The 11,747-nt window shown below is 39.1% G+C and overlaps 1 long non-coding RNA gene across 3 annotated transcripts in view; it reads right to left on the reverse strand.

The window, feature by feature from the left end:
* LOC109308090 overlaps positions 1 to 11,747 on the reverse strand; it is a 183,843-nt gene that overhangs the window by 156,945 nt on the left and 15,151 nt on the right. For 2 of the 3 annotated variants that reach the window (XR_002100458.1, XR_002100459.1), the window contains one exon: positions 8,302 to 8,352. This is a non-coding gene — a long non-coding RNA (uncharacterized LOC109308090). Of the gene's footprint in view, positions 1 to 8,301; positions 8,353 to 10,291; positions 10,573 to 11,747 lie in introns of those variants that run through there. The other variant, XR_002100460.1, reaches the window with a different exon arrangement.

Here is an 11,747-nt window from a genome sequence, read left to right on the forward strand (position 1 = left end):
TATATAACCAACTCCTTGTAATGTTTCTGAACTATTTCCTTTTCTTAGTCTGCATTGTGTTATGCAGCCAATTGAAATATGTGAATGCTAAATCGAAGACTAAACTGAGGAGCACTTATAATAGAACCTATTATCAAGTGCAAAAGTAATAAAAAGTGAAAGAATTGGAAACATTTTATAGTACCTGAGTCTATACTGTGAAGTGCTGATGGATTTCTGCATCATCTGTAGAAATATGTGTTCCACTATTTTATCAACTTCAGCCTTACTTCTAAATATTCAAGGGGAAATCTTTCCCAAGGCACAACACAGAAGAAGCGACCCGTGTAATATAGAGTACACCTACTAACGTTTTATCAGTCCCATGCTAGACTCTTGCAATACTTGCAGAATAACACGGTTGTTTACACAGTTTATTTTCTTAATTGCATAAGGAGCAGTTTTGTAACTTGAACGTCTCAGGAAAGGATTGTCTATCTCTCCATGAAGAATTCAAGTTTCCATCAGCAAATTAAAATGTTTATCTGCCTAAAACAACTTGTAAATGAACTCATTTTTCTTTGCTTTTTTTATTTTGTGCATTGTAGACCCTAGCAATGATATTAGTTCTAGTGTGGGAAAATATTATAATTGAGATCTGGTAAGTTATTTGCAGACTTCAAGTTTTTCTTTACACTGTGCTGACATTTAGTACAGCCCCGGTGAGGAAAACAATACTACCATTCATGGCTCTAGACGTAGATTTCAATCGACTTAAGCGGGCACAATGAAACTTGGTCATTCACTGGTTACCCATATTGTGTTCTCAAATTTTCTCTCAGCAAAAGTATAATGACTCAGTATTGTATGGTTGCATAGACAAGGGCTCAGAACAACAGACACTAGTTTTGTCTGACGGTGTGAGAAAGTCGTGAAGGGATCTTTTCTTCCAGATGGTGTTAAATTCAGCTGCCTTTTTAACATTGGCCTTGCACAGCAATCTGCTGCTCCCTTTTCACAAAGAATAAGCCTTGGTTCCTACTAGTTAACATGCATACTCACGCAACCTGCAACTTCACTCCAACTGTTTTACAATGCAGTGGTATGCTAAATAAACTTGATCTGGGCTCTGCTAATGTTAAAACTAGCTTTCAAAGGACTACTCAGCTGATATTTACACTTCTTTTTACTTTAAGCTAGATGTTAGTTGAATATTCCAAGATTTATAGAAATATTATCTTATCAATCTCATAAAACTATTTTTACTACTTAAACCGCTTAAAAAATAAGCTTAGTGGACATTATACTACCCTTGAGCATACACTCTCCCCCAACCCAGAAGTTTCGTGTGCAGTACAAAAGAAAAAAAAAGTGTGGCATTTTGCAGCAAAGCAGTGAAAGAGCAATAATAATGATGGTAAATAACATTGAAATGTATTTTATTGATTGATAGCATGTAACATTTGTAGGGTACAAAAATTGATATGACAATGGCTAACACATATTTATAATATTGTTCAGTTTCCTTCAGTGTTTTCCTTAACAAATTTACCAAAAAAAACCCACCAAAAAAAAAAAAAACCCAAACCCCAAGACGTAAGCAAAAGCTTAAGTAATTTGACTCCATTGAATGCTTTCAGTAAACAATAGGTTTCCCCAGAAAACAGCTTATTGCCTTAATTGAACCTCTTCGAGAAAGAAAACCACATACTTTGTAATGTAAATGTTAATTGTAGTAGACAATGGCTCTAGGTAAATAGCACCCCTGGACATGCAGTAAATGAAAGGCACACAGGCACTTAACAATGAAAGGTTGTTCGCACAAACAGTGCTTTAAATGTAAATAAACAAGGGTCTTCTTAGCGGTCACTACCAGTAGTAAAACTTTGGCACGTGTACAGCAGCCAGAGTGGGAATTTATGTAAATAAAGTCTGGCTGAACTTCTAGATGAAACTAAGTGCAAAAGCTACTAAGGAACCTCTTGAAACCTAGAATTATGTGCAGAATTTTGCAGCTCCAGATTTGTGATTACTTTGAGGACAAATCCTGCCTTTTAAATAAAGATATGCCCAGCACGTCTCCTATTTCTGCAACTGTTTACTGTTTCTCCAGCCCCTTCCCTTTTCTGCATGTTTTGTGATAGGAGGCAACAAATGTAGACATTAGATCACAGGGTATTTTACTTGAGCATTCCCTTTCCAACACAAAAATAATCAACTTCAGTCTACACAAGGCTGGCCCTTAACTTTATAAAGCACGTTGGGAACTGCTCCCTTATCTGTGATCTTATTTTAATCTCCTCTTGCAACATTAACCTGCTAATATACTATCAGACACTGGGGTGCCTTGGGAAACATGTTTAGGTCAAGTCCAAGGGAAAAAAAGCCACACTTGAAATTTATCCTGTTCAATTTCACTTTTAAAAGGAACCCGAGCTGTAGTAATTATAAAGGTGACTGTCATCTAAACAGGTATTTATTTAAAAGGTGGGACGTTTGCAAGGCCAAAACATCCTCCCTTCCAGTTTGTCACAGGGGGTGACAGGCACATTGTGCATAAATGCAGTGCTTAGGATTGCTTTACATTCCTTGCCTCGCCTTTGTCTTGTCTAAATATTCCGTGGGACTGCAGCCACAGAAGCAAGCTAAACTTGATTATGAGTAGCTTAAACAGTGGTGATAGAATTAACAGAAGCAGACAGTGTGCAGCTACAGAGCAGTTGGTGTCCTCACTTGGGAGCCTGCAGATGGCTGTGGGTGGGAAATGCCTCCACTTTCTTAAGCGATGGAGATGAGTATGGTGTGGTGCACTTGATGTTTTTTTCATACCCCAACCCCCAACAGGGCTGTCTGTCATAGGCTGCCGGGGCATGGCATTGCCACTTGCCCCCGAGCGTGGGAATGGGAGCGTCCAGCCGTTCACATCTCCTGCATTCCGTTTACCGGAATCAATTAGGCAAGACAGACCCTCCGATTCCCCACCCCCTTTCCATTTTTGTCAGGTCTATATACGTCCTAATTATTTCAGTTTGGGATGCCAGAGCTGTTTCCTGGATAGATCTGATCATCCTTAAACAAAAAGAGAGGAGGCGCACACGTGGGTTTTGGAGTAAATGTCACTTTCATTTCCAATGCTAGAAGCAGAGTAAGACACAGAACATTTTTTAACACTTTGACAAGGGGGGAGGCGATCTCGTCTCCATCATGTCTTTCTGCTTCAGTAGCTTCCTCAAGGAAACCCTCTTGGAACAGAGAAGCATCTGTGCTTGCATTTTGAATAGAAGAATAAAAATCAGCCATCACTTTTTTCATCTTTGTGCAGCTCCACCGAGTTCTCAGCAGATATAAATTATTTAGCTTGCCTACACTCCAGTGTAAACTTTTTTGAAAGCCTGATTTCATATCACATGAAATATAACCCCAAATGCTTTGTTCAAGATGCTCCGAGGCAGATTTTTCCAGTTTAGTCCATACTGTATCATTACTATCAGCATTATCACTAACATTTTTATTTTTTTTAGGAGAGGGCCACTTATTGCACTGAATCGTTTTGCAAAATGATACTCAGCATTTCTAAATGTCTTTCTACAAATCACCTCAGCCCTTCATATCCTAACTTGTTTTTATTTAACAGCAATAGTTGCACATGCATTGTTTACCACCAGCACCATTCCCTCTTCGCAGCATTTAACTACTACCCATTCTGTAGCATCTGACAACTTCATATTTTGGGATACGTATGTCATTTAATTTCCTCCACTCCCACCTTTAAGCTGTAAAAATGTTAGATTCAATAAGCATTCCTGACCTTTCTCGGTTTTTACTGTCTCTTGCTGTAGTCTTTCATTTTCACACGCTGCACGATGATCATGAAGGAGTTTTTACTTTCGGTTATCTAGCTTTATGAAGACCAAAACACTCATACAGCTAGATAACCAAAGATAACAACTCGCTTCCCTCAAAGGATTTTTTTTCCTTCTAGAATCCAGATTCTTTCTGACAAACAGACGTGTTGTTTCCTCCAAGAGTACTATTGGTGCCTTAAAATATTCATCCTTTTATGCAATTGTGACCTGATTTTCTGTGTGCAGCTAATACACATCCAAAAGAGATCTGTTGCCTTCAAAGTTTATTCCGAACTTTTTCTTTCAGCCAGTAATTTCCGGCAGCGATAGCCAACAATTCATCTGTTAATATCAGAAAATAAAACCAGCTATTAAGGTGCATCAAGCTGTTAAGAGTGAGAAGCATCCATCCCTTCACAGGCCTCTATTTGCATTGTAAATTGCTTCATTCTCACGAAAGACTCTTTAGCCTCTATAAAGATGTAAAGCCATCGGCAATTTCCAGCGCAGTGTAAGGAGGAAAAAAAAATCCCATTTCAGTAGAAAGTGACAAGATGATTCGAGGATCCAGCTCCTGATCCTTTAAGATTATGCACGGTATAGAGCTTTTTACCAAATGGTGGCAGCTTGGTTGCAAATATCTTGCATGTATGTGTGTTTTAGGGGGGAAGATCCTCGATTTCTCAGGGCTCCTAGAGCTGGGGAGAAGAAGATGCGGTCTTGCTGGCTTGCTCCTGCCCCCGGTCTGAAAGAAGGAGAAAAGGGCCATCATTGGAGGCTTTCAGTGCCAAAATGTGGACCAGCCCGGCAAGGTCAGAGGTCCTGGACCGCGGGAGACCAAGGTAATGATGATGTCATGAGAAATCTCAAGTACACACGGTTATTGATATGCATGAGTGATCAGCAATCTGCCCCGCGCCATCAACAACAGCAGCAGCAGCACTGGAACAATTCCTATTCTCTCAACCAACATCTCCTCCTCTAGCGCTACAGACTGCAGGAAAAAATCAACCCGCCGCCTTTTACCTTCCTTGTTGCTAGCGTAGATCGTTCTAATATCCAAAGACTGGAAGAAATCTCCCTCTAAGGACACATAAAAGCGTTTCAGATCTGGGTAACGTCTTTGCCTGCATTTCTCTTCTGGCAGACTCTGCTTGTGCAGAGAGATGTGAGGCACTTTGCTATTGCTTAAAGCAGGGCCTTGCTTTCTGAGACTGGGAATCAGATCTGTATTACGCAGTGAGTCGATGTGTAATTACATTGACAATTTGCTCTGGTGTGTTGTGTTTTTAATGGCTTCACATCTCAGTCATGTTTTGTATCTATAGTGATTTGCAGGTACTTACACCATGGCGATTGTGCAACACATTTTGCTCTGTATGTTTATTCGGAAAGCTGCAAGCAGCAGGCTCCAGCCTGACTCCAGTATATTTTATAATATCTAGACTCTCTCTCTCTCTCTCTCTCCCCCTCTCTCCCTCTCCGTCTCTCTCTCTCTGTCTCCCCTCCTTCCCCCCCTCCCCGTGTGTGTGTGTGTGTGTGTGTGTGTTAGAATGCAACAGAGGTGAATATTGCAGCAATATTTTTCTAACGTTATATATCATCTTGGAAATGCCTTAATAAAAATGCTCATGTATTGTTGATTTTTTTATTAACCTCTTACATATAGTGAAGAAACACATGCTTACATTACTCAAGGAACCGATGAAGGTAAGTATTTCTAAACTGTTAAAATGCATTATGTACAGTTTTAGGATTTAAGTCTCTGAACTCCCCCTCCGAAAAAGGACATTATATTCTATTATTTAGCAATATAATTTTGTATAGATTTTTTCTAAGTCTAAAGTGAAAATATTAAAGGTCTCCCGAGTGTATGTGATACCATGAATCCTGACTGAGATGTACAATATTTACCGTTCACAATAATAAATGCACTTCAGCAGCTCGCTCATGCTGCAGTTTGTGTAAGATACATATTGAAAAATTCAGCACAGATGCAGAATATTGACTACTCTGCACTCTTAAAGGAACTCAGAGTTAAAATTCATGCTATTGCTATTCTTTCAGTGTGTTAAATAAAACAAATTGTACTATGCCATTTGTTTATAGGAAATGCTTCATGCATTGTCTTTAAATAGATATTTTGTAAATGATCTTATATTTGCGTAAGTGGACTTTTTCGAGGAAAATGTTTTTATAACCTACATAGTTACATGGCAACTCAGGTTGGTTTTGCTCTGTGCTTGTTCACATGACAAGGCATGTGTGTGCATGTGTATATATGGGAACATATATACATGAATATGTCTATGTACATGAGAGGGTGTAGCTGTGTGTTAAGTATAAAATTACAGCTTAAAGCAGTCTAATCAATCATAGATTAATATTAGCAAAAATACGAAAATGGGAAAATAAAATAATTTAATAAAAGGACAGGGCCCAAACATACTCCGTTAAAATGCTGCCACCAAGAAGATAGGTATATATATATTTATAATATAACACTAATATGCCAAATATTGTATTTAGTTATGATATTACTATTCGTCCATTCAACTGTTTTTAAGACTCTTAGCCTCTGAAATGAGCACTGTTCTGCTAAACCCACATAATTAAATAGCATAACCTGAGAAGCAGGTATCAACCTATAATATATAAAAGACAGTAGGAGCTAATTATGCCTGTTTTTTTTTAAAAAAAATCGAGCTCAAAAGGGCTAGGATTTCTTATGTAGGCTGTATTATGTAGTTACTATGCCTCTTCATTACCTCCCAGGCTGTATAGACACAACAGGGAGGACTGAATTGGACATCTGATATATCTAAAGGCACATGATCATTTTGATATTATGTAAAACTCTAATGAGCTTTTCTGAATTGGCAGATAGAAAGATGTTTTTCTTGCAATAGCTAGAGGCAGTAGTGTTAGTGATTAGGCATGTATTACACACAACAGGCTTGTGAGCTTATGCATTAAATTATTTCAGAGAGAGGAAAATTAAAATAATGTTTGTGTATATATGTATATGTATGTGTCTGCTCCATTAGTTATATCTATAACGCATATAACACACATTAACATATACACGTATGTATACATTACTTAATGCATGTGAAACGTCACCATGTTACAGGATTTACAGTTACATCCAAGATATGATATATCATTTTTGTTTAAATTAGCATATTTCAAAGATACAAAGACTAGATTTAAAACATTAGGTTCTATTCTAAAGACCGGCTCACTTGTCCACACACTGATTCAAAAAGTAACTGTAATACACCTGTCACATTTTGCAGATTAATCACTGGAGCCCTAGGAAGTGAAAATAGCCAACGTGACGATTATAACCTCACTGTTCATTAGCCATATAACCGATTAAATTTTCTAACTCTCAGTTATCTAGTAGGGTTCTAAGAAGTCTACCGACGTCCAGTAAGGTTTAGCAAAGAAGTACGTGCTTATTCTGAATACTAAAAAAGATTTATACAGCAATTGTTCATCTGCATTCCCAGTGACTGTATTCTTATTTAATATGTGAGAAAAGTTAAAGACATTGTGCAATTCTGACGTTACTTTCATATATTTAATCCAAATTGTCAAGAGCAACTGTTAACACCTACATGTTTTCTTTTCAGACATTTCTCAATTACTTAATGATAGAAAACTTATTTAGAGTACCAGTTTAGAAATAATATGCATATTGGAAGATACTGAATCCAAACAGTTACTCTTGCCTACTAACTCTCTAATAAATTTCCATTAATGGCCTGTAGATTAGTATGTGATTGCCATGCTTGTTTTCTAATCTTTTTATAGGTCTCCAGATGGCTGTGACGTAAAGGAGAAACATCCTGCATGAATTTCTTATGAATAAACAGTCTCTATTTATGTTAAAGTGGAAAGGTTAGGTTCTTTACTTTTTAGGATCAGAATTTTGTTCTAATGCCAGTCTCCCCACCTTGTTGCCAAGAGTAAGGCATACAGCAGCCCTATTTATACTGTAATGGAGTGTATAGCAGATTAGGTCACTGCAGGAATCCCCTTTTCGTACTTGGCTTGTATCTAATTTCACATAGATGTAAACCACAGTCCACTACTACAGTCCAGGCCAGCATTTCTTGTATAAAAATCATTTAAGTACAGCAATATGTATAGCCCATGTAAATCCACTTGACTGGCTTGCTTTCTAATAAAAAGCACTGTATTATTTTTTTTGTGTCCAGAATTTCTTTTTATAGACCATTTAGGATACGTTTCTGTTATGCCTGATATATAATGTGCATAGGAATACCTAACAGACATGCATTTAAAGTAGTGCAGAGGAATACCTAATAGAAATCCATTTAAAGTATTGCAGAAATGATTCAGTTATTATTAATGGAAACACTGTATGGGCTTTTAAAGAGCAAAGACTTGTGTTTTATTTTTATGTCAAATATTCTGTTGTTTGAATTTTATTAAAAATTAAAATTACCGTTTCTTGTGGTGCTTGTCATCTCTTGCAGTCTGTCTTCGTAGTCTAAATCTGAAAAATAGCCCAAAAAAAGCAAATGATCATAATGTTAACACTCTTAGTATAGGACTCCTGTACCTGGAATGTGTTTAAATATGACACACGTATGTATGTTCACAGAACTCTGTGCGTATCGACATTTGAGATCATCAAAGAAGTCCCCAAATTCTGAACTGGATAGTGAAAACGCTAGCAGATGAGATCTAATATGCCATGAGACGTATAAGTAGTGTACGCTGGTATTTGTAGGGTTAAATATAGTAATTGACATTTAAAGGAAATAATAGGGAGAGAATGGCCAAAATTCTTGGGGGGGGGGAATAAGGAGGGATCTAAAGATTTTCTGTGTGTGGGGGGAGGGATTTGAGGGGAGGGGGGGTTAAAAACAAGACAAATCTGATATTTGCATACTGTAAGCTTCCAGTTTCTTAATAAAGGATGGAGGCTCCACCTAGCCTTCAGTTCAAAATATGCAAAACACATTAAGCCAGTATTTTCAAGGCGGAATTTTCAGGTCTTTCGAAACACTGAATTCCTAAACCACTACCATTAGGAGGGCATAGACTGCTATACAGAATTAGAACTGCACAAGGAATTGTGTGTGAGAATCTATATCATGTAACTTTGCATCACAGCGGGTAAATCAATACCAAATTAGCAAAAATGAACAAATCTATAAAATATATTTCTTGCTAAGTGATCCTATTCGTTTCATTCATATTGGGGGTTTCTTTTTTGGGGGGGTGGGGGAGGAGAGGGGCGGGATATGGACGTTATTCCATACGTTCATTGCCTTCAATTATGCAACCTACTGTTCATTCTGTACCGGAGCTCCCATTCCGGGTGTGCGCTTTAATTACTAGTACCGCGGCTGGGGGTAGACAGTTTGCCAGTGGACTATATAGCCTGCTACCTTCGGCCTAAACTGCAACCTGTGCAGCAGCAGTACAGCCTTCGGCTCCTGGAAGGGCCCCTGACCGTGGCCATGACATGCTAGGACACTCATCCAAGTTCGGAGCTATTCAGCTGCTGCAGAGACCCTCGTAGACATTTCCTATTCAATAACCACAGTTACACTAGCACTGGGAAACCAAGCAAATACCCTAATGCAAATGGATTGTCCTGAGCTTACAGCTTCTCATTCCTCTGCAAAGGCACGCTACAAGACAGGTGCAGAATTGAATCCTAGTTTTAGCCTGTGCTAACCGTACAGGAACAATTTCATGCAACACTTACAAGACAATCCCGCAAAAAATAATACGTATTTTGATCAGGCTGCATTTTGGACAACCCAGGAAGTGATGGCTGCTCTGTTGAAGTTACCCACCACACACAGACTCCAACAACCCTATCGAATAACTTTTTTTCGCATTTACATCATCAAATCAATGCTTTCATTATCACATTTTAAAAGATTGGATATTTGGAGGTAACAGGATTTAGACACAACATGTAAATTGTAAACACTCTGAAGAATTGTCTTTGGTGCTGATTGATATACCTTTAGAAAACATCCTGGCGTTGCTTTTTTTATTTTTTTAAATCTCCGCTATCTCTTTGTGGTTAAACATTATTGCCCTCGACTTACGACCAATTTGATAATTAATAGTTCCTAGATCTAACTACGTGTAAAACCAACAGGTTTAGAATCACAAGCACAAAATGAGTGAACCAATATAAGCCATGCTGTTAACTCAAAACCCTCCGCCTGTTAATCCCATCTCCTTCCTAGGCACCAGAGGAACTTATTGGAGTGCTCTCAAGACAACCTGTTCGGTCTGTGGCCAGAAGAAGCAGCCACTATCCCTAAACCTGACACAGAGACACTGAGCGAGTTCAGGTTCATATCCACGTCTTTCTTAAATCAGCCAGCACGTATGTGGCACGAAGTTCAATTTACTCTATATTTCATAAGGAATTCAGATCCTGCATATCCTCTCATGATACTTACATTTGTTCTTCTTATAAAGAAAGATTTGACCCCCAGATCTAGATGGATACGGTTAAGTCTCCGGCAGAAAACAAAGATCCCCACGGTCAAGCCCCCTTAAAGCATAGAAAGCGGGTTCTTTCATGTCTCCAGAAATTCAGATCATCCCCCTCGTCATCTCTATTTAAAACTGCCGCTTAACTCCACGGTATAATTCTTGCATGATTGATTCTAAAACAGTTAGAAAGAGCTTCCATCCAGAAAAATGGGAAAGAAAATAGGAAAAAAAAATAAAAGTTTGGGTTTTTTTCCATATTGCTTCTTAAGCCCCAGAGTAGAAAGTGGAGTGGTGTATGTGAGGCTCTGCAAGTTTTTTGGGGGGGTTGGCCAAGGTCTAGTCCAGCCCTCTCTGCTGAGGAGGACGTGCTCTGAAATTCAACCAATTTCCCCAACGCTTTTGTTGCTGATGAACTGAAGCCCTATTGTTCATCCATTGCCACGGTCTTTTTCAGTTCCTACTATACGTTATGCGTTGCCAGAGATAATGAATTTGCACCAAAACCTCTCATAGTCCCATTCTGACAGACGGAACAAATTAGAAATGTCTAGTCTAAAGAAGAGCAATGGCTACATTTTCCTAGAGAAGGGGGGGAGCGACACAAATTTCTTTGGAAACTTACTATATATAGATACACCGATATTTTGCACCACGAGCTTGAGTTTTTCTTTCTAAGAAACTTTGGAAAACCGGCTTCTTCTGAGTCTTTTTTTTTTTTGAATCCCTGCCCTTTTTTGTGTAACTTTTGTGCAAACCAAACAATTCCTGTTATTTGCAAACTTGTAGAGTGACCTCTCCTCGTCGCATTGATTTCTGAAAGGAGGGTTTCCTAAAGGCTTGTTTTGGCTCGTTTCTCCATGGCCTGTGCTTGGACTAAAAACAAGTGGCACCAAATTTATTAGACGCCAATGCATTTCAGGATGTATTCACCGTGTGAAGTAGGAGCTAGTGAAAAGAGATAGCATGGCTTTATGTGGGGGGGGGGAGGCATGCGGAGTGCAGTCAGTCTGCTGGGGAAGGTGTTAAGTAAGGACGTGTGTGTTAATGTGGGGGTGAAAATCTGAGCATGTGGAGGGCGTGCACGTGTGTGGAGATGGGGGGGCAAAATGAAAAAGTATGTCAGTGCGTTTGGGTGTGAGCATACTTGGATGAAAAGGATGCGTGTCTGGGAGGGAAGGGTAGGAGACCCCTTGGGTGTAATGAAGGAGAAATGTGCTTTTGTGGGAATGCGAGGCATCACTCCCTGTTTGTGAGGGGGTGGGGGGAAGGGGCTGTGTGCGTACGTGTGTGTGAGTGAATGCACCCTTGTGCAGAGTATGCCTGTGCATGGGGGAGGCTGTTCTGTACGGGGTGAGCTGTTGCTTTGCTGTAGGTGTCAAGGAGTGTGTGTGTGTGTGTGTGTGTGTGTGTGTGTGTGTG

The sequence above is a fragment of the Crocodylus porosus genome, unplaced genomic scaffold (assembly GCF_001723895.1).
Source record: "Crocodylus porosus isolate Cpor-Errol unplaced genomic scaffold, CroPor_comp1, whole genome shotgun sequence".
Classification (NCBI taxonomy): domain Eukaryota; kingdom Metazoa; phylum Chordata; order Crocodylia; family Crocodylidae; genus Crocodylus; species Crocodylus porosus.